This window comes from Schistocerca gregaria, chromosome 2, assembly GCF_023897955.1.
Source record: "Schistocerca gregaria isolate iqSchGreg1 chromosome 2, iqSchGreg1.2, whole genome shotgun sequence".
Taxonomy (NCBI): Eukaryota; Metazoa; Arthropoda; class Insecta; order Orthoptera; family Acrididae; genus Schistocerca; species Schistocerca gregaria.
Genome location: NC_064921.1, coordinates 112,174,158 through 112,196,998, shown reverse-complemented (window position 1 = coordinate 112,196,998; position 22,841 = coordinate 112,174,158).

The window sequence follows — 22,841 nt, the reverse complement described above, 5'->3', positions numbered from 1 at the left end:
TCCTGTCACATTGAAACTGTGTGCGGGACCGAAGCTCGAACTCGGGACTTTTGCCTTTCGCGGACAAGTGCTTTACCAAATGAGCTGCCGGCCGGCGTGGCCAAGCGGTTCTAGGCGCTACAGTCGGGAACCGCGCGACCGCTACGGTCGCAGGTTCGAATCCTGCCTCGGGCATGGATGTGTGTGTTGTCCTTAGGTTAGTTAGGTTTGAGTAGTTCCACGTTCTAGGGGACAGATGACCACAGCAGTTGAGTCCCATAGTGCTCAGAACCACTTGAACCAAATGAGCTACCCAAGCACGATTCACGATCCGTCCTCACAGCTTCAATTTTGCAAGATGGTAGAGCACTTGTCCGCGAAAGGCAAAGGTCCCGAGTTCGAGTCTCGGTCTGGCGCAAAGTTTTAATCTGTCAGGATGTTTCTATGAACACTTGTTCACATTCGCTACTTGAAAGCATAATTCTTCCAAATGAACAAGTGCTCATATATTTAAGGAATGCGATTTAGAGCACATGTTTAATGGACATTTTCTCTTATTTTGGTCCAGAGTACCACTTTCAAAAGTGGATCTCGCATCTTCTAATATTGTTTTCACAGATTTGTTTCGCAGTATCGAAGATCAAGATTTGCTCACAGCTCTCGAGGTATTTGTTTTAGATCACATGGTTACTAGACTTTTTTTGTTTCGAATGATAATTATTGTCGTAGCCCTGAATATTGAGCATTCCTCCTGGAACACCCCGTATAGTGCGGCATCAACTACCAGATCTCACGAGAGGCGGGACTGTCGGAATGAAAGGAGCACTGTTCTGGCAACAGTAAGAGCTGAAAAGGTCTAGCGTGGCAGCTGAGTGACTTCGAACATGCGCTAGTTAGTGGATGTCTGTGCCGACGCTAGCTGTCACGAGTAGCACTGGCTCGAATTCCCACGCATGCCTCTCACTGCAACGCGGCTCTGGGAGCAACTAGACAGTGGTTCCGCCTAGTTACAGCTGCAGATTACTAGGCGCATTGGGAGAGCGTTCTTCTGCATCCAGCCATCAGCCTGGAAATAACAACAAGTAACCTCGCTCGTTATACTACTGCTGTGCGGTTACTAGGTCCTCCCTCACGCAGGAGGTTCGAGTCCTCCCTGGAGCATGGGTGGGTGTGTTGTCCTTAGCATAAGTTAGTTTTAGTAGTGTGTAAGTCTAGGAACTGACGACCACAGCAGTGTGGTCCCTTAGGAATTCACACACATTTGAAATATTTTACTTGGTCCGTATCGGTCACAGTGGCATAAATGTTATTTTGTGTACTATTTGGTATGAATACTGGAGAAAGCTTGCACCTTGGGCTTCCAATATGGCGGTCACCGCTGTATGTTGTCGTGTGAATAGCAGCAGACGGTACCTTTTTGTAGGCACATTGACTATGTTGTAGTTGCCAATGGTTTGTCGGGAATGACCTGTTTTGAAAAGTAAGAGTTTTGTTGCCTTATGCAGAAAACTAATGATTTGTGTCACTATTTGCACTAGTTGATGATCATACGTGAGCTAATGTTGTCAGTTGTCAGTACATTCTAGTACAACGTTCAATCAAAGTATTTCGTGGATGAAAGGGGCGTGTGGTTTAAGATTGCTGATATTGCCTTTGGCTTGGTTACGGAGTCATCCAGTTACACCCATCTATCGAATGGAATTAAGGAAATAGTTTCTGTTTCAATACAATTGCGTGGGAAGTCATTGGTATCTGTTTTACTATAGTTGTGGGGGAAGTTAATTGTGTTCTGTCCCACTGTGATTGTCGGTGAGGTCATTGGGGATTTTTCCTATCGAAATATTGTAATAAGGAAATTGTTAGTGAGGGTTTTACTATTATTTTGTAAAGAAATGTTTGATGGATGTTTGAACTGCAATAAATGTAACGCGTTTCCAAAGAATGTTTCACAACCCACTTCAACCTAGCCCTTCCACTCACCAGAATGTTCCAGTTTTGTGAATCGGAAACGCGAAGGTACAACCTAGAGCTAAACCAAGGCGGCGCAGAGCTCATATGCTGGCGGATAGGGACCGTCATGGATTGCGGAGGGCGGCTGTCAAAATTATAGGAAATCAGCAGAATAAATCACTCGACCATTAGGAAGTGCCTGCAGCAGTCTAACTAGCACATTCATTGTGTGTGTGTGTGTGTGTGTGTGTGTGTGTGTGTGTGTGTGTGTGTGTGTGTGTGCGCGTGTAAATAAAAAGACTGAGGTAGAATGGTCGAACAGCTTCCGTAACCACCGCTAAGCGATGGTCGTGGTGCAGAAAGAGTGAACCAGTGGACTGTAGGTGAATGGAAACGAATGAGTTGCACTGCTGAATCACGCTACATTCTATGACAGTCCGTTGGAAAAATTATCTGTCGTTGCGTGTATTGCGACAGCGAAGTGCAGAGCACATGCCGTTATAGTATGGGACTGGTTTTCATGGTTATGGCGTGATCCCTTTATTCGGCATAAGAAAACTCTACATTCGGAAGGACGTGAACACATTTCACAGCGCTGTGGTCTACATACTATGGAGGAACAGTTTCATGACGATGACTGATAATACCCTCACGACAATGCACACTGTGATAAAACAGCATCGGTGAGACTTTTTGCAAAGAATAACATTCCTGAAGTGGATTTAACCCAATGGAGCACTTTTGGGAGGAGTTAGAACTTTCACGACGCTCCAGACAACAGCGTCTTATATACCAGTAAGTCGTGCAAAGAACTTACGGTAATGCAGCTGGGTGAAGCCGTCGACAGCCACAGATATTTAGACGGAGTTCACAACACCATGGCTGCGTGATGCGTCGAAATACCGGCGGTTGTCGACGACATCACCCACCTACATTCCCATAAGTTATAAGAACATTGTACACTTCGGGGGAAACTCAGGTCTTATGTCTGTCTTCGCTGGTTTGGACTCTTTCTGGAAGAAGGAGCTGCTATTTCTTAACTGACATTCAGGAACCTCACTAAAAGCGTCTCCAGCAGAGTGGCCGTGCGGTTCTAGGCGCAAAAGTCTGGAACCGAGTGACCGCTACGGTCGCAGGTTCGAATCGTGCCAGCGGCATGGATGTGTGTGACGTCCTTTGGTTAGTTACGTTTAATTAGTTCTAAGTACTAGGCGACTGATGACCTCAGAGGTTAAGTAGCGTAGTGCTCAGAGCCATTTTTTAGCAACGGAGAAAACTTCAGTATCAAAACTAACCGTTGCGCTTTTTCGTTATATTGTCACGTAGAAGAAGGTGTAATTAGATAAATGACGAACACTAACTTTACTTAACGAAGGTTTATTCAGCTCTTGCATATACAAGAGCTCGGAGCGAACTGCCTCCGGCCAGAACGCGTGCGGTATATATGTAGTTACACAGCAATCCAGTACAGTGTTCTTGATATTTGTGAATACTTCAAGAACGTCTTCGAATCTATAGAAATTAAAATTTCACAGTTCATGTGAGTATTGAACTCACGTCCCTGCACGCAACAGTCTAGTATCACAAATGCTACCCCACAGTGTCGGTTGTACTGAGTTTTTTGTGCGACAGTAAAACGGAAAGCGCGATTGAACCTCTTTAGCTGTAACTAAGCAATGGCCTGCTTCGCGTCTTGCTAAGGGGCATCCCCGAGTTCTACTGCGCCGACGTAACGATGGCTCGCATCAGATCGCTCTCGGTATTTCACAACCGACGTCAATTGGAGGGTGGCCATCGTAACACCTCCGTTTTTATCCCGACCTGATCTGATCGAATAGCAGCCTATATTTATTATTAACATGACCGTGAACCTAATGGGGTGGTAATCGGAACTGACTGCTACGGAAGTTGTTACTTTCCAGTTCGTCCTGTGCAATACAATAATACTGGATGTATGGTAATAAGGAAAACCAACACAGCTTTACTAATTACGAACTTATATTCTTCGTCATACATTTCTAATTACGCCTAATCTCAGCACAGGCTTTCTTCATTTTCCGTTATCGTCACACGCTAGTCCATCACTGCAGCCAACACTGCAATCCAAGGTTATGCCGGCGCGGTACACGCGAAACCAAATATCGGCACTAGTAACGTCACTGATCACTTTCATAATGATGCTTCTTCACTTTCCCGGTATTAATTTAGGAGCTACTTGATTGAGAAATAGCAGCCTGGTCACGAATACTGACACACCCGGGAGAGCGACGTGCTGACCACATAGCCCTCCGTATCTGCATCCAGTGACTCGTATCGGACGAGGATGACATTTCGGTCAGTCGGTACCGTTGTTTTCTTCAAGGCCGGTTCGCACGGAGATTAGTATATGAGTTGAGATACCGTGTACAGTACAGGACATTAAAACAAGTTTAATTTTTCTGTCTTAGCTGAAGCTATGTCGGCGTTCTCATTCAAATTTTATTTATAGACTCTGTTTATAGAATGAGCCTCAGTAACATAAGTTTAAAATCAAAGTATGTATTTTCCTAAAGATTTATACGTTACAGATACTCATATAAATAGGATATGAGTCCAGTTTGTAATTTGTTAGTGTTATTTGTGAGGGCTTTGGTACTCATTGTTAATTTCACTACTTGTTGTTGAAGCCATATGGGCTTTAAATTTTATTTCTAAACCCTTTATAGTGGTCCAATTGCTTCGCTGTGCTCATTGTGTGTTACGATGCGTTACTTAATTTTCTTTCGTGTTTGATTTATTACTGTGGAACACTTAATAACTGAAATGCGTCAATTGATGTTGAACCACCGGAATGAGGTCAAACTCTACCGTCCGGTATGTCACCTTAAAGTGTTTAGTTTCTAATTCTAAAGTTGTATTTTTCATTTGTATGCATTTATTTGAGTTTCCAAGACTAGGTTTTTGAAGTACCCATTTAAAATTTAACTAAAAATTATTTTTGTTCTGTTTTATATACTATGTTTTTGTGACCAGGCACCTTACCTGTCTCACCTCCTCGATTGCTATAGTATTTCGAAAGTCGAAGTAGATTAAAATCATGGTTAGGTCTACGCATTATTAGACAGTGAGTTATTTGCGGATTAAGTAAATGATACGAACCGTTATGCTAGGAATGGAAACCTTTTCGCTTTAAGCTGAAGAATTTCAATATTCGTAAAGGAAGGAGACACGTTTTACAAAGTTTAGGCACAACGCAAGTTCCATACGAGCCTCTAGCAATCACCCTTTACCCAAGCTCGCATCTAGCAAAAAGTAGCGAGAGGGATGTTACAAGAACTAATCATGTAGCCGAATGCTCTTAAAATTCGTGTTCAATGCAGCATCGAGCAGAAACTGACTGCAGAAAAATCCCTTACACGAACTCACTCACATTTGCTTTTTAAGTGATTGGAAAGTTACTGTGGAAAACTGAGCACTACAGCAAGGAACTAAATTATACCACTGAATTGGCAGTCTAAATAAAATTTCGGTCAAGATGTACCACGCAGTTTCTTATTCTCATAAGAATTAATGTCCGTACTAGCAAAATATCATAAGATTTTGTTCCAGAGATTTATTATACCCAAGTCGAATCTGTTACATCGTCGCTATAAGCACATAATTTCTAATCTCAGGACCCTCATCAAGAATTCGGAAATATGAATAAGAGATGAATTAGGCCAGCCTGAAAGGAGTGGTTCTTCCGTTGCATGAATTGGTCATTAGTGGCTAGATTCTCTAACGTAAGCAGGAGTTGGCTTCTCAGAGGAATGCCATAGCTAGCAAACTGTTGTTTCTGAAGTCGGTTGCCGGAAGTGAAAACAGTTTTCTCGGGTGTGTAGGGAGACATGGCATATCCTGTGGACATAAATCATTGTGGTGATATGTTTTGTCAAAAGGTAACACTAAAAAGGCATTGCAAATTAGCAGGAGATGAGAATGCATCAAGCAGACTTTGAATGCTGAGTGGACTAGCTGAAATGAATACTTTCGTAAGGCGCTCTAGTCAGTCTAAATACGTTTGTTAAACGCGGAGTTTGCTGAGAAAAGTTTCGTCGACAAACAGATTTTGCTGAATTGCATTAAAGAGAAAGTGAACTCTATTTGCAGAAACTAACAGCTCAATATTGCGTGACTGTGTGTTCTTAGCTTCGTAACAATGCACTGATAAGTGACTGTAGCTTCCACCGAAAAAGACTGCGGTATGACGACAACTTGCAGACCAAACTGTGCTGGGACGACAAGCAAAGAACAGTTAGCTATCAAGAGAGCATGAGATCAGTGTGGCTGAGGCAGTCGATATGAACAGAGTGCTTAAGCAGAGTGGTCCTGCTGTGTTCATTTGGGGATTCGTTGTTTGGTGGATGAGAAGAGGATTAGTGAAAACATGAGAATTCACCATTAGTCGGGCAGACAGAACTAGAAGCTACAACCAATTATCAGCAGCTCTGTCCTGTCTTTACTATCAAAATAAGCAGACCCAGAACAGGAGGTGTCATGGTTAGAGACATCGTTGCTTGTGGGTCATTGAATCATGTCACAATGCGTGTAAGACGATTCGAGAGATTTCTTTATTACCACGTGACGGTAACTTCCCTCCACTCAGTGGCACCGCAAAGATCCACAAAAGCAGTGTCCTGTTTCCTGCGAGTGAACACAGGAATAGTTAGATAGGCTCCTGCTCACGGAGAAGTCACGGTTCAGCTTGTGATCTCCGCCCTGTGTTGTCTAGCATGCACCTAGCACATGTTGAGAACTGCCAATATTGAGTCACGGAATCGATAGTGTGTCTGGAGTGGTGTCTCCTGGTCGGAATCATATTACGTGTTGTAGCTGTCGTCCTTCCAGTCCGAAGGCTGATTCTGATGCTGCACTCCACTTGCTTACAATATTCATGCCTGAAAAGGCTGCTACCCTTCTTAAGCAACCATATGTCAGAAAAAGTTTTTCCCGTGGCTTCGGCACCAAGTATGATTATCTGTTCAAAAATCGCTGTACACATTGAAAGTTTGCAAAATATTTTTCTCTATAACAGCCAATGTATGGTACAAAGTACAATCTTAAAATATAGGTAGCCTCTAGTTCCTTACGAACAGTGCTCAAGCTTGCTTACCCAAATAGTCGAGTAATGTAATAAAAGTATTGGGCAATGCTATGCTTTAAATAGACTCAAACTGCTGCGAGAAATGACAAACGCCTCCTCTTTCTAGAGAATTTTTTTTATTTCTTAAAGAAGTCTCAATGTAAAATTTCTCATAGACTGTAAGTAGATAAGTAATAAAGCTTAAATAAACAATCAACACTGTAATAAAACATTAAACGTAGAAAGACACATTTGAGTTGCTGTATTTCCATCCACCTTTGTACACTTGATGTACCACTATGAAACTCTGATGTGACATGAATACCCTAACGGATGCAATGGCGGTCAATGTGACGCTGAGATAATGGTCCGTTTAGGGCATACGCCAGTTAGGATACTTCAAACCCCCTTGTGCACAGGAACTGAGAAATTGGTGCAAATTTTGTGCGAACACACCCTTTATTCCGTAGTGTGCTATGTGGTGGATTTATTGGCAGTGCTGCCGGCCACGGTGGTCTCGCGGTTAAGGCGCTCAGTCCGGAACCGCGTGACTGCTACGGTCGCAGGTTCGAATCCTGCCTCGGGCATGGATGTGTGTGATGTCCTTAGGTTAGTTAGGTTTAAGTAGTTCTAAGCTCTAGGGGACTGAAGACCACAGATGTTAAGTCCCATAGTGCTCAGAGCCATTTGAACCATTTTTTTATTGGCAGTGCTAGTGATTCAGAAGATGATAATGTCCCTAAAACTCAATCGACGTCTTCCAGCTTCGATTGTATATTGCTCATCAGAAACAGCGCAGCCTTCACAGTTGTTGTATGCGCCTCCACCAACGTCGATATTAGGGTCATCATCTCCAGCATCACGTCCATGGTTACCAATCTGCACCTGGGCACCATAGCACTTGGCACCATAGCACTTCCTTGAGGACTCGAAACGAAACGGCACTGGTGCCATGTTTCATGCTTCATGAGTACCAAGGTCAGCCGGGTCTCCAGCAAAAGTCACGGAAAGCAACGGTAACGCGGTCTGTAGCAGCCACAGACGATTTTCAGGTACACCGCAAAACCGCCAGAAGGCGCAGCGAGAGATACAGACCATCACGTACCGCGCCATGCCCATGGCAAGTGGTGTCGATCATCGCATCGCAAGACCACGCCTTCATCCGTTTACGAGACTCTATGGTGCAGCACGTCTCTTTCTCAAGAACAGCTATTTAAGGAAACCCAGGAACTACTGTGAACATTTCCCGTCTACAACATAGCCGGTTCATACACCAACCGCTTTCAATCGCTCAATTAAGTTCTCGATGACGTGTGATCGGCCACGACAACGGAATACCGAGAAGTAGACTTCTGCATTGGGAAAGAGTTTTCTTCTAGTGTTCAGTCGTTTCAGTGTTTAGTACCAGCTCCAGGAAATTATGTGGGGCCCAACACCCAGAACTGTATTTTTGTTCGAACAGCAAAAAAGGAGGAGTTAATTTGTAATTATAAATTGTGACAAACTGATCTTTTTCTTTTGTTTTCGGAAAAAAGAAGAAAGAAGCTATTATGTTCCTAAAGAGACTCTCTTTCATTAGGAGTAACAGACAGATTTTGCAGGAAATGCGGTGAAATATCGTCAACTGATAAGTGCAGAGCAATACTTACTCACACTGCGCCATTATTTGCTGTTGAAGCTGGACACCAATATAAATCATATTGGTCTTGAGTAAATAATCCTAGTAGTATGGACATACTCTCATTTCTCATATTTTTGATTGTATTGGTTGATGTTCCAACTGTCATACGTTGGGCATACTTGCATATTCGCCCCCTTTATCAGGTTCAGCACGTGATTTCTTTCAACCTTGGAATATCTAAAGAATTTCGTGGCTGGGAACGGATTGTAGGCGAATGACTTCGTGGCAGAGGAACAACTTTTAGAAATTAAAAATCCAAATTTGAAGCGGAAATTGAGTAGAAACGAGAAATAGTTCGAAAATAAGGGTATTTCTTTACATAAATATGGTATACAGCGTGGAAAAAACAAGAGTGAGGAAAAGTACGATTTCAGTTACTAAATTACAGTTAGAGACGGAAATTTATATATGTACAGTGGTTCCAAAACACCAAGTAATGAAAGCAAGTATAATACGTTTATGAGTTTTAGTGGTGGCTGACGACAGGGCTGTACCGGACGTCACGGTCTTGGCAGGAAGGGTATGATTTTTTTGGAAGAGAATAACCTTGAGTACAGCGACTAGCAGTACTTTTACCACAATGCGTTGATACATTAAACTGGCTACGTAGCATGCATGATACCGAAGTAAACAGCTTCACCGGACCAATTGAGAATACCTGTGGGAATGGAGCATTGTTGATGGTGGCTGGGGTCATGTTACCTATCGCTGACGTGTTTCAACACATTGAAGAGGACTGTGAAAGTGGACAGTGTGGAATCAAGAGCGGTAAGATGAGTCTACCTGGGGCCGTGACGGAGTGGTATAATGGAGCCATTGTGCTTGGTCTTGCCCATAACCCCAAAGTGAATAAAGATCCCCAAGTTTTTGCTGTGTTACTGCGGACACTCTGTCAGTGGTGTGCCAGGCGCAGTGGTGTGCCGGAGAAGGGGCAGTGTCTGTGAAAAAATCATTATTAACAAGACTGCCTTGTCAGTTACAAGGAATTGCTGCTGTCAGTGGGTGCAAGTCCATGTGAGTGACGATCCATCTCAACCAGTTTCCGAACGTACATAGCAAAGGGCACTGTGTGCAGTTGATATCTGGAATCGGGTATCTCGTAAAACGCCATGTGCTACAGAAGCAAATAAAGCTGCACCCGTTCAATGGTGGAAGCATCACCGAAACAGGAGAATAACAGACCTGAAGGAATGTAGTGCGGTACGACAAGTTGCAATTTTGCCTCTTTTGAAATGATGCAGTCTAGAGCAGTGGCGGCACTACGGGGCATTTCACCTCTGACTGGTTCAGGTCGGAGGTCGTTCGTTATATTTGGGACTTGCTCTCTTTTTTTTCCTTCCAAAGACTTCGGTCCACACACGCAGGTTACCGCAGATACGAACCACAATGATTATTTTAGAATTCTTCACCGCATATGCCTTTTCCTCCTATATATTAATAGGGGGTATGCTGTGTACACTCCCGTCTTCCATGATGACAGTAGCCGAGTTCACAGAGCTGCAAGCATACGCTTCTAGTTTAACGAACACAAACCTATTCCACCTCGACTGCTCGGCTGCATTACGCCGTTTAAATTTCACAGACACGACTGGAACTACTCGTAGCAGTAGGCCAAACGTTGCAGTTAACATCCCTACAACTTGGTAGCTCCAACAGACCTAAGAATTGATGAGTGGCTCCAGCTTGCTGTGACATGCCTGAAGAAACTTGTGGACCATTTTCCTCTCGGCGAACTGCGGCCATCTCAAAATTATGCTACACAATACCAGCGCGATGTGCTCTAAACACTGTAATTCGTTTTCTAGTGAAGAACCCGATACACATTTTTAATTCTCATCACGATCCGATAATATTTATCGGGTTACATAATACTTTTAAAAAACTTTCTTTACATCCGTACAGGTGTGAACGTATGATTCATGTACTAATAGGAAATAAACATAAGAAAACTATTTTCGTTCGTTATTTCAATAACAAAATTTTCATACATATTTTCAACTTTCATTTAACAACTAACACTGATTACTATTATTATTTTCATGGCTAATATCATTAAACTGTAAACATAAATTGTAAATGAAACACCAGCAACGTTGCATTTGTCTATGTTGCAGTCGATATTAACGTCATGTAATATACTTGCTCGGTTTTGGCCATGAGTTGCAGATGGACATGATTCTGTATATAGTTGAGTTGATTCGGTCGAATGTATTTTCTAAAGATTGACACTGATGTGTTCAGTAATGAAGTGGGAGATTGGAAGACAAATATTGCTATGTTTTATTTCATGGCATATAGAAAACCAAACCGAATCCATAAATCTGCTCAACAAGCAGGAGTATCACACCTTCAGACAGACTGTGTCACAACGTGAACTTCAATGCACAACGCAAACAACTTAAGTAATAAACATAATTATAAATATTTAGATCTCAAATCAAAGAATTACTCATTATATCTCTTATTGTTTTTCATGATGCTGTGAATTATTTACTCAAACTAAATCACCAAAGCAGTTTTTTAGGTATGAAAGATAGTTTTGTTTCGATTACATCACTTACTACTTTTTTTTAATCGTCAATCTTTGGTCTTGTCTGATACGGTGCACCACGAATTCTTCTCCTGCACCAGCCATTTCATATCAGAGTAGCGATTACCCCTTACATCCTCAATCATTCGATGGTTGTATTCCAATCTCTGTCTTCCTCTACAGTTTATACCCTCTACAGCTCCCTACATTACAACTCAAGCTATCCGCTGGTGCCTTAACATGTGTGCTATCATCCTGTTGTAACATACACGAGATAAATTTTAGCTACAGGGCGACGAGAGGAAATTATGCCTCTACCAGTTATAAACATCATCTATCGGACGTATGAAAAAACAGTGAAATAAAACGACAAATACTGATTATTTAAGTAATATTTTATGATTTAGTTGGACATATCGATGCGTATCATACAAAGACAATGATAATTGTAAATTCCTTTTATGATTTGCGTTTGTCTTCCTTTGCTTTTACCTTTTGTTGGTTGGCTTTTGTAGGTTGCGGACGCAAGACGCATATCAAACTGAGGTCTGTTAAGAAATTGTAATTACTTGTTAATTATTACTTGAGAATAGAGTTCATTATTATTATAAATATGAGTGAATAACTATATGTAACTTTAATTCCTATCTAAATAAAAATTATCTGTGTTAATTATTTCAATCCGGTGCAAAGAGTGCAGGCATTGATGATAGCGATTTGTATCGCGTTTTTATCTGTGTTTCTTACGAAAGTATGAAAGGTTTGCTTGGTGAAAATTAGTCTAAATACTGCACAATATGAAAGCAAAGTTTAATAAGCATTTCAAATACTGATCCTGTTAAAAGGGGAATTTGCTCTAACAATAGAAAGACTCTATCAATTGTCTGCCTCCATCTTCACAATTATCTGAGCGGCAAATTCAAATTACACAACTCTGCAGACATAAATGCCGAAGGTAATAAAAATGTGTAAAAATAAATGTGCACCGGTGGTACCGAACTCATTTTAATGAAAATAATTCGAATCAGATTCGTTCTTTAAAAAACAGTGCTCACAGCACGATCCACACAACAATTTTCGAGTTGCGAAGAATATGGTTTCAGGTAACATACGTCAGTGTTGTGCGTAGCTGATATTTGGTGTTTTTGATGATCATTTTTCTGAAGATACCTGTTTCCATCATAATCAATTGTTGTATAGAATCTGTTCTATGAACTGTGATAAGATAACTGTTTCCATCATAACCAATAGTAGTACAGAATCTGTTGTATGAACTGTGATTTAGTGACACTTACACAACTTGCAGAAAACACTTTAACACAACATTAACTTGGAGTTCTTTAGCAACTTGACCAAATCTGTAGCCAGGAGATAAATTATTTAGTAATTACTCACTGCAATAAAAGAAGATTATAATTTTATTTACAAATTAGTGAAATACCAAACCACCGAATAACACAGCGAATGCCACACTCTCCTTTCTTCTGGTCAGTGTTCTCCATATGTTCCTTGCCTCGCCGATTCTGCAGAGAACTTCCTCATTCCTTACCTTGTGAGTCCTTCTAATTTCCAACGCTCTTCTGTACCACCACATCTCAAATGCTTCGATTCTGGTTTTCTCTCAGTCCATGTCGCACTACCACACAATAGTGTGCTTCAAACGTACCATCTCAGAAAGTTCTTCCTCAAGTTAAGACTAATGTTTGATAATAGTAGGCTTCTATTGGACTGGGAATCCTTGTTCGTCAGTGCTAGTCTGCTTTTTACTTCCTTGCTCCGTCCAACTTGGGTTATTTTGCTGCCTAGTTAGCAGAAGTCCTATACCTCGTCTACTTCGCAATATCCGATACTCATGTTTCTCGCTGTTCTCATTTCTGCTTCATCTCATCAGTTTCGTGATTCGTCGATTTACTCTCAATCCGTATTCATTACACATTACACTATTCCTCTCATTCAACACATCCTGCAGCTCTTCTTCAGTTTCACTGAGGATACAAATACGATCTGCGAATCTTATCATTGATATCGTTTCACCCATAACTTAACTTTTGAACATTTCTTTTATTTTCTTCATTGCTTCTTCGATGTATAGATTGATCGGAAGGGACTAAAGACTACATCCCTGTCTTACACCCCTTTTAATCCGAGCACTTCGTATACTGTATATTAACCGTCCCTCCCTGTAGCTTACTACTATTTTTCTTAAAACATCTTGCACTATTTGCATTGTCGAGCCCTTTTTCCATGTCGACAAACACTATAAACGAGTCTCGATTTTCCGTCAGTCGCTTCCATTGTCAATCGCAACGTCACAACAGGCTCTCTAGTGCCTTTACCTTTCCTAAAGCCAAAATTATGGTCAATTAAAGGATCCTCAATTTTCTTTTCTATTCTTCTGTATACTATTCTTATCAGCAAACTTGGGGCCTGTGCTGTTCAGCTGATTGTGTGATAATTTTCACACTTGTCAGGTCTTGCTATCTCCGGAATTGTGTGGGTGACGTTCTTCAGAAAGTCTGGTGGTGTATCGCCCGTCTCATACATTCTACAATCCGGTGAGAATAGTCGTTTTGTTGCCACTTCCCCCAACGACTTTAAGAATTTCGATGAAATCTTATCTGTTGGAATGTCGTTTGTCTCTTCTGCCTTATTCCATCTTCATTATTGCTCTAATAAAAGAAAGGTTGAATGGTAACAAATTCTTTGTACTCAAGTGCGTATGAGCGTGATAATCTTATTAACTTGTGTATCATTTTTGGCTCTTGCCGCCTTGAATGCTTTATTGTCGTGCAAAATGTATTATAGATACGCCACCCAGAAGCACTGACGAGTGTTTGTGACCAAGCAAAACCGACATATTTAGATCTGCTCCCGGTACTTAAGTTCGAAGAGCTCCTGCTTTCAGCTAACGTGGAACCAGCGGAGAACGCTATTGTCGGATTGGCTATTGCAGAACAGCTATCGTGCCAAAACCGGTAACCTCCTTATACTCATTAGTTAACCTAGACTCGAGTAAGTACTGGCAAAGGGCAAAAGGTCTCTCTCCAGCAGAGACGTTAGGAAATGTTTGTTAAAATAATCTAACGACAACAGTCACAAAAAGGGAAAACATATAAAGAGCCCAAATTACTTCGTGCGGTGTTAAACTGTTATGGTCAGGAACTGATCGCTGCTATCTGGTCATGGAGTGCTCACCTCGAGAGCAGCAGTGAGGCTGCGTGTTGACGCAAGATTGTGAGCAATCTATATTACCTAACGGCTATCCCGGAATCTAGTATCAGTTGCAGGTTGGCTATCTAACCGCTGCAGTGGGCAACAAAAATTTGATTTTAAATATTTCCAATATTTATTGATCCAATACGGAAATTTTTTAAGTTATCATGATCTACTCATCAAGAGGTACAATCGATCGTTTACTAAAAGAGTAACAAAATGAAACATGTGTTACAGTTAGAAATTATGCGTTTGGACCGCGCGAAAATACACGAACAACAGTAGTGGGAATTAGTATAAAGGAATGGATACCTGTAGGAAAATTAGAATTGTCAGTTGGAATGGCTCCGCATAGTGTATATGCAATAGTATGATCAATTAAATCAGATGGTATCTCTCTGGTGTCAGCAGTACAGCATATAATAAGAGGCCAACGATTCAAATAGTGGAGGGTGGAGCTTACTATAAACGGAGTCGGCGCTGTGTGGTCTTAGTGTGTGCGTATGTGTCTCTACTGCAAATGGGGGACAGACGCATTAGTGGTATTGCGTACTGTGTACATAAATTAAGGGTGTGACAATGCCACGCGGAAAACAGTTATCAGGAGAAGAAAGAGCAAATCTCGGCATGTTCAACGAAATGGGCTTCAGTAATCGTCAAATTGGCAAGAAGTTGAACCGTTCAAGTACAGTGAATGATAATTTCTTTAGATTGTGGGGATGACATGGACCGAATAGAAATTATGGGCTAAGTAGAAAATTATATGAGGCATCCAACTGTTCCTTTTGCTCAAACCTTTATCCTTGTGAAATTGTTGTTGATTTACGGTTGCCAGACTTGTTCGACAAATTTTGACAAATGACAGGCTCCTTGTATTCAAGAAACGACTGTAGACACCTGATGCAACACTTAAAAAGGCTACTCTGTAGCTTCCTGGAAAATATGTCATGGATTAAAGAAAAGGATAAAGTAATATTCAGTGATGAGAAGAAGTTTAATTTAGATTCGCAGGATGGATTTCACTGGTATTGGCTTGATATGACGATGGAATTGCAGGTAAGTATGAGCAGAAATTTTGGTGGTGGAAGTGTTACGATTTGGGCACCCTTCTGCGCTAAAGGTAAGTTACACACTGTTTGACTGAGCACTATAATGAACTCCAGCATTACACTGAGATAGGACAGACAGAAATGATTACAGTGTATGAGGACCTAGGGGACGCAATTGTAATGTCTGAAGAAGATAATGCATATATGCATGTTACTGGGACAACCAAAGCTTGGTTTGAAGATAAGGATATCGATGTCTTGCCCTGGCCTGCAAGTAGCCCTGAATTGAACCCTGTGGAAAACGAGTGGAGAATACTTGCAAGGCTTGTTCACCTCAACGTAAGGCAATTTCAGGCCTTATAGGACCTGAAAAGTGCGATACGAGTAGCTAGGAGGACATAAAAAGCAGACTACCACTGGCTAATATGGCATTCCAGGCCAAGAAAAACCAACTATTATCGGACATAGAACTTAATTTGAGGAAGAATTTTTGAAGACTGTACATTTGGAGCACAGAATTGTACGAAAATATCACTAGTGGAATTACAAACCCTAACATAATCAATTCGAAGAAAGTTTTCGAGGTAATTAGGAAGAACCCAGGTTGAAAAAATACTAACAATGCCATAACACTGCAGGATAGTGAGTGCCTTTATACCAGATCGCATCGAGGTAAAGCAAACGCCGTATTTTATTACATGCGTTTTGAAAGAAATTATGTAGTTCCGTCATGACTGTTTACGTCTTACGTATCTATTTCATCCGTAATAAGACGCTTTCGTAGGAAACCTGATTTCATCGAGCGAATTTTACACGTAATTTCAAACTTCTACGAAACTTTTTCTGCTGACGTCAACTATGCCAAACATAATAAGTTTATCCGTTACTAAATATTTGCTGTTCATGCACTGAAAACTTCAGCATTAGACATCAGGTTTCATTTTTATTACTTCATTACAAACACAGTTTGCAGACGGTATCCAGATGTATCACTGAATCTACCTGCAAAAATATGTCATTTTTGGACACATTGTTCATCAAGTATGACGTCCTATGCATTTAGATGCGTCAAAACTAGGTTTTGCTTAAATTAGGGCTGAAATTATTCAGTATATACTCATCCAGTGTTAAGAAATGAGAACACATAACGCAAGCGGTCCCTGCCGCCGTTGGATAAGCAGCTGCCAGCAGAAAGTCGTATACTCCTAGCTCACTTATTTGTTACATAGTTTAATTCTTAATTTCTTTGCGTGATTTTGGTACTGCATTGCTTAATTCACAAACTTCTGGCGTATTATAGTAATTAAGAGTTGTAGCATCTCGTTTTAGTACCTGAATAGTGTAAAATCGCGTAGTCTCCTTCCGACGCCGAGCAGTGTGGCAGTGACAAGTAGCAGCATTACTGCATTTACTAGGCAATCTAGTATTTTAATAACCGTTTAAATTTTGTGTCGATTTGTTTGTGCTCTCTGTAGGTTAGTTCAGACGTTCTTTGCACAAAAGTTTTTGCATGGATAGGGACTGCAACTGCTGTGTTCGGATGCAGGCTGAGATGGCATCCCTTCGCTCCCAGCTTCAGGCAGTATTGGCTTCGGTCACACAGCTTGAGGCTGTTGCCAATGGGCATCACTGTGGGGGTCCGGATGGGTGTTTGTCGGGGGACGGCCAGCTCGTCCCACGCATCCCCCGATCGGACTACGACTGTGGCTGCCCGGGATACTGCCCACATTGAGGCTGATGCCTTCTGGTAGAGTGGGAGGTCGTCTTAAGTGGTGGCAGGGGGCGAAAGACATTCCAGAGGGCTGAACGGAAGGCCTCTCTAGTTTGTCTGACGAATCGGTTTCAGGCGCTGTCTCCGGCTGATACTGATCTTCGGCCGAACACGGCTGCTTGTCCTGTTCCAGAGGTTGCCCCTCAGTCTGCAAGATCCGGGCAGTCGCAGAGGGTAGGCTTACTGATAGTTGGGAGCTCCTACTGTAAGTAGGCCGTTTAAGTATTTTTATTGGTAACGCCAACACCACGTAGCGCTCTGTATGAAAAATCACTGGCTGTGCCGTGCGCAGTCTGTGGCTGGTTTGAATTGTTGTCTGCCATTGTAGTGTTGGGCAGCGGCAGCTGGATGCTAAGAGCGCGTAGCGTTGTGCAGTTGGAGGTGAGCCGCCAGCAGTGGTGGACGTGGGGAGAGAGATGGCGGAGTTTTGAAATTTGTAAGAATTGGTGTCATGAACTGATATATATATTGTGACTATAAAGGTAAATACATTGTTTGTTCTCTATTAAAATCTTTCATTTGCTAACTGTGCCTATCATTAGTTAGTGACTTCCGTAGTTTGAAACTTTTAGTTAGCTGGCAGTAGTGGCGCTCGCTGTATTGCAGTAGTTCGAGTAACGAAGATTTTTGTGAGGTAAGTGATTTGTGAAATATATAGGTTATTATTAGTCAGGTCCATTCTTTTGTAGGGATTTTTGAAAGTCAGATTGCGTTGCGCTAAAAATATTGTGTTTCAGTTTAAGCACAGTCTTGTATAATTGTTTTAAGGGGACGTTTCATACAACGTCAGGCGCGTAATGGGGCCCTTAGGGATATAACAGCAAGAGAGAGGAAGAAAATCAATGTGCACTCCGTGTGCATACCGGGGGGAGTCATTCCAGATGTGGAAAGGGTCCTTCCGGATGCCATGAAGGGTACAGGGTGCACTCCTCTGCAGGTCGTCGCTCATGTCGGCACCAATGATGTGTGTCGCTATGGATCGGAGGAAATCCTCTCTGGCTTCCGGCGGCTATCTGATTTGGTGAAGACTGCCAGTCTCACCAGCGGGATGAAAGCAGAACTCACCATCTGCAGCATCGTCGACAGGATTGACTGCGGACCTTTGGTACAGAGCCGAGTGGAGGGTCTGAATCAGAGGCTGAGGCGGTTCTGCGACGTGTGGGCTGCAGATTCCTCTACTTGCTCCATAGGGTGGTGGGGTTTCGGGTTCCGCTGGATTAGTCCACTACACGCAGCAAGCAGCTACACGGGTAGCAGGGGTTGTGTGGCGTGGACTGGGCGGTTTTCTCGGTTAATGGCCTCAGGCAAATACAAAAAGGGCAACAGCCTCAAAGGGTGCGGTGCAAAGTCAGGACATGCGGGGACCAAACAGCAATCGGTATTGTAATTGTTAACTGTTGAAGCTGCATTGGTAAAGTACCGGAACTTCAAGCGCTGGTAGAAAGCACCGAAGCTGAAATCGTTATAGGTACAGAAAGCTGGCTGAAGCCAGAGATAAATTCTGCCGAAATTTTTACAAAGGCGCAGACGGTGTTTAGAAAGGATACATTGCATGCAACCGGTGGTGGCGTGTTTGCCGCTGTTAGTAGTAGTTTATCCTGTAGTGAAGCAGAAGTGGATAGTTCCTGTGATTTATTATGGGTGGAGGTTACACTCAACAACCGAGCTAGGTTAATAATTGGCTCCTTTTACCGACCTCCCAACTCAGCCACATTAGTGGCAGAACAACTAAGAGAAAATTTGGAATACATTTCACATAAATGTTCTCAGCATGTTATAGTCTTAGGTGGAGATTTCAATTTACCAGACATAGACTGGGACACTCAGATGTTTAGGACGGGTGGTAGTAACAGACCATTGAGTGACATTATACTGAGTACACTATCCGATAATTACCTCGAGGAATTAAACAGAGAACTGACTCGTGGAGATGACATCTTGGACCTTTCGACTCTGTATGTGCAGAACAGGGAATCAGTGATCATAAGGCCGTTGCAGCATCCCTGAATATGGAAGTTAATAGGGGAAAAAAGGGAGGAAGGTTTATCTGTTTAGCAAGAGTAAGAAAAGGCAGATTTCAGACTACCTAACAGATCAAAACGAAAATTTCTGTTCCGACACTGATAATGTTGAGTGTTTATGGAAAAAGTTAAAGGAAATCGTAAAATGCGTTTTAGACAGGTACGTGCCGAGTAAAACTGTGAGGGACGGGAAAAATCCACCGTTGTACAACAACAAAGAAAACTACTGCGAAAGCAAAGAGAGCTTCACTCCAAGTGTAAAAGCAGCCAAAACCTCTCAGACAAACAGAAGCTAAAGTTAGTCAAAGTCAGCGTAAGGAGGACTATGCGTGAAGCGTTCAGTGAATTCGAAAGTAAAATTCTATGTACCGACTTGACAGAAAATCCTAGGAAGTTCTGCTCTTACGTTATTCAGTAAGTGGCTCGAAACAGCATATCCAGGCACTCCGGGATGATGATGGCATTGAAACAGAGGATGACACGCGTACAGCTGAAATACTAAACACCTTTTTCCAAAGCTGTTTCACAGAGGAAGACCCCACTACAGTTCCTTCTCTAAATCCTCACACAAACGAAAAAATGGCTGACTTCGAAATAAGTGTCCAAGGAATAGAAAAACAACCGTAATCACTCAACAGAGGAAAGTCCACTGGACCTGACAGGATACCAATTCGATTCTAAACAGAGTACGCGAAAGAACTTGCCCCCTTCTAACAGCCGTGTACCGCAAGTCTCTAGAGGAACGGAAGGTTCCAAATGATTGGAAAATAGCACAAGTAGTCCCAGTCTTCAAGAAGGGTCGTCGAGCAGATGCGCAAAACTATAGACCTATATCTCCGACATCGATCTGTTGTAGAATTTTAGAACACGTTTTTTGTTCGAGTATCATGTCGTTTTTAGAAACCCAGAATCTATTCTGTAGGAATCAACATGGATTCCGGAAACAGCGATCGTATGAGACCCAACTAGCTTTATCTGTTCATGAGACCCAGAAAATATTAAATACAGGCTCCCAGGTAGATGCTATTTTCTTTGACTTCCGGAAGGCGTTCGATACTGTTCCGCACTGTCGCCTGATAAACAAAGTAAGAGCCTACGGAATATCCGACAAGCTGTGTGGCTGGATTGAAGAGTTTTTAGCAAACAGAACACAGCATGTTGCTATCAATGGAGAGACGTCTACAGACGTTAAGTAACCTCTGGCGGGGAGTGTTATGGCACCATTGCTTTCACAATATATAAATGACCTAGTAGATAGTGTCGGAAGTTCCAAGCGGCTTTTCGCGGATGATGCTGTAGATACAGAGAAGCTGCTGCATAAGAAAATTGTTGCGAAATGCAGGAATATCTTCAGCCGATAGGCACTTGGTGCAGGGAGTAGCAACTGACCCGTAACAAAGACAAATGTAGTGTATTGCGAATACATAGGAAGAAGGATCCTTTATTGTATGATTATATGATAGCGGAACAAACACTGGTAGCAGTTACTTCTGTAAAATATCTGGGAGCATGCGTGCCGAACGTTTCGAAGTGGAATGATCATATAAAATTAGTTGTTGGTAAGGAGGGTACCAGGTTGCGATTCATTGGGAGAGTCCTTAGAAAATGTAGTCCATCAACAAAGGAGGTGGCTTACAAAACACTCAATCGCCCTATACTTGAGTATTGCTCATCAGTGTGGTATCCGTACCAGATCGAGTTGACGGAGGAGATAGAGAAGATCCAAAGAAGAGCGGTGCGTTTCGTCACAGGGTTATTTGGTAACCGTGATAGCGTTACGGAGATGTTTAGCAAACTTAAGTGGCAGACTCTGCAAGAGAGGCGCTCTGCATCGCGGTGTAGCTTGCTCGCCAGGTTTCAAGAGGGTGCGTTTCTGGATGAGGTATCGAATATATTGCTTCCTCCTACGTATACCTCCTGAGGAGATCACGAATGTAAAATTAGAGAGATTAGAGCGCGAACGGAGGATTTCAGACCCTCGTTCTTCCCGGGAACCATATGCGACTGGAACAGGAAATGGAGGTAATGACAGTGGCACGTAAAGTGCCTTCCGCCACACTCCGTTGGGTGGCTTGCAGAGTATAAATGTAGATGTAGATGTAGAATACCAAAAACACTTTGAATATAGTCAGAAAATTTTCCTAAACTTTTCTTCGCTTACCTATTTAATACACTCCTGGAAATTGAAATAATAACACCGTGAATTCATTGTCCCAGGAAGGGGAAACTTTATTGACACATTCCTGGGGTCAGATACATCACATGATCACCCTGACAGAACCACAGGCACATAGACACAGGCAACAGAGCATGCAAATGTCGGCACTAGTACAGTGTATATCCACCTTTCGCAGCAATGCAGGCTGCTATTCTCCCATGGAGACGATCGTAGAGATGCTGGATGTAGTCCTGTGGAACGGCTTGCCATGCCATTTCCACCTGGCGCCTCAGTTGGACCAGCGTTCGTGCTGGACGTGCAGACCGCGTGAGACGACGCTTCATCCAGTCCCAAACATGCTCAATGGGGGACAGATCCGGAGATCTTGCTGGCCAGGGTGGTTGACTTACACCTTCTAGAGCACGTTGGGTGGCACGGGATACATGTGGACGTGCATTGTCCTGTTGGAACAGCAAGTTCCCTTGCCGGTCTAGGAATGGTAGAACGATGGGTTCGATGACGGTTTGGATGTACCGTGCACTATTCAGTGTCCCCTCGACGATCACCAGAGGTGTATGGCCAGTGTAGGAGATCGCTCCCCACACCGTGATGCCGGGTGTTGGCCCTGTGTGCCTCGGTCGTATGCAGCCCTGATTGTGGCGCTCACCTGCACGGCGCCTAACACACATACGACCGTCATTGGCACCAAGGCAGAAGCGACTCTCATCGCTGAAGACGACACGTCTCCATTCGTCCTTCCATTCACGCCTGTCGCGACATCACTGGAGGCGGGCTGCACGATGTTGGGGCGTGAGCGGAAGACGGCCTAACGGTGTGCGGGACCGTAGCCCAGCTTCATGGAGACGGTTGCGAATGGTCCTCGCCGATACCCCAGGAGCAACAGTGTCCCTAATTTGTTGGGAAGTGGCGGTGCGGTCCCCTACGGCACTGCGTAGGATCCTACGGTCTCGGCGTGCATCCGCGCGTCGCTGCGGTCCGGTCCCAGGTCGACGGGCACGTGCACCTTCCGCCGACCACTGGCGACAACATCGATGTACTGTGGAGACCTCACTCCCCACGTGTTGAGCAATTCGGCGGTACGTCCACCCGGCCTCCCGCATGCCCACTATACCCACTATACGCCCTCGCTCCAAGTCCGTCAACTGCACATACGGTTCACGTCCACGCTGTCGCGACATGTTACCAGTGTTAAAAACTGCGATGGAGCTCCGTATGCCACGGCAAACTGGCTGACACTGACGGCGGCGGTGCACAAATGCTGCGCAGCTAGCGCCATTCGACGGCCAACACCGCGGTTCCTGGTGTGTCCGCTGTGCCGTGCGTGTGATCATTGCTTGTACAGCCCTCTCGAAGTGTCCGGAGTGGGT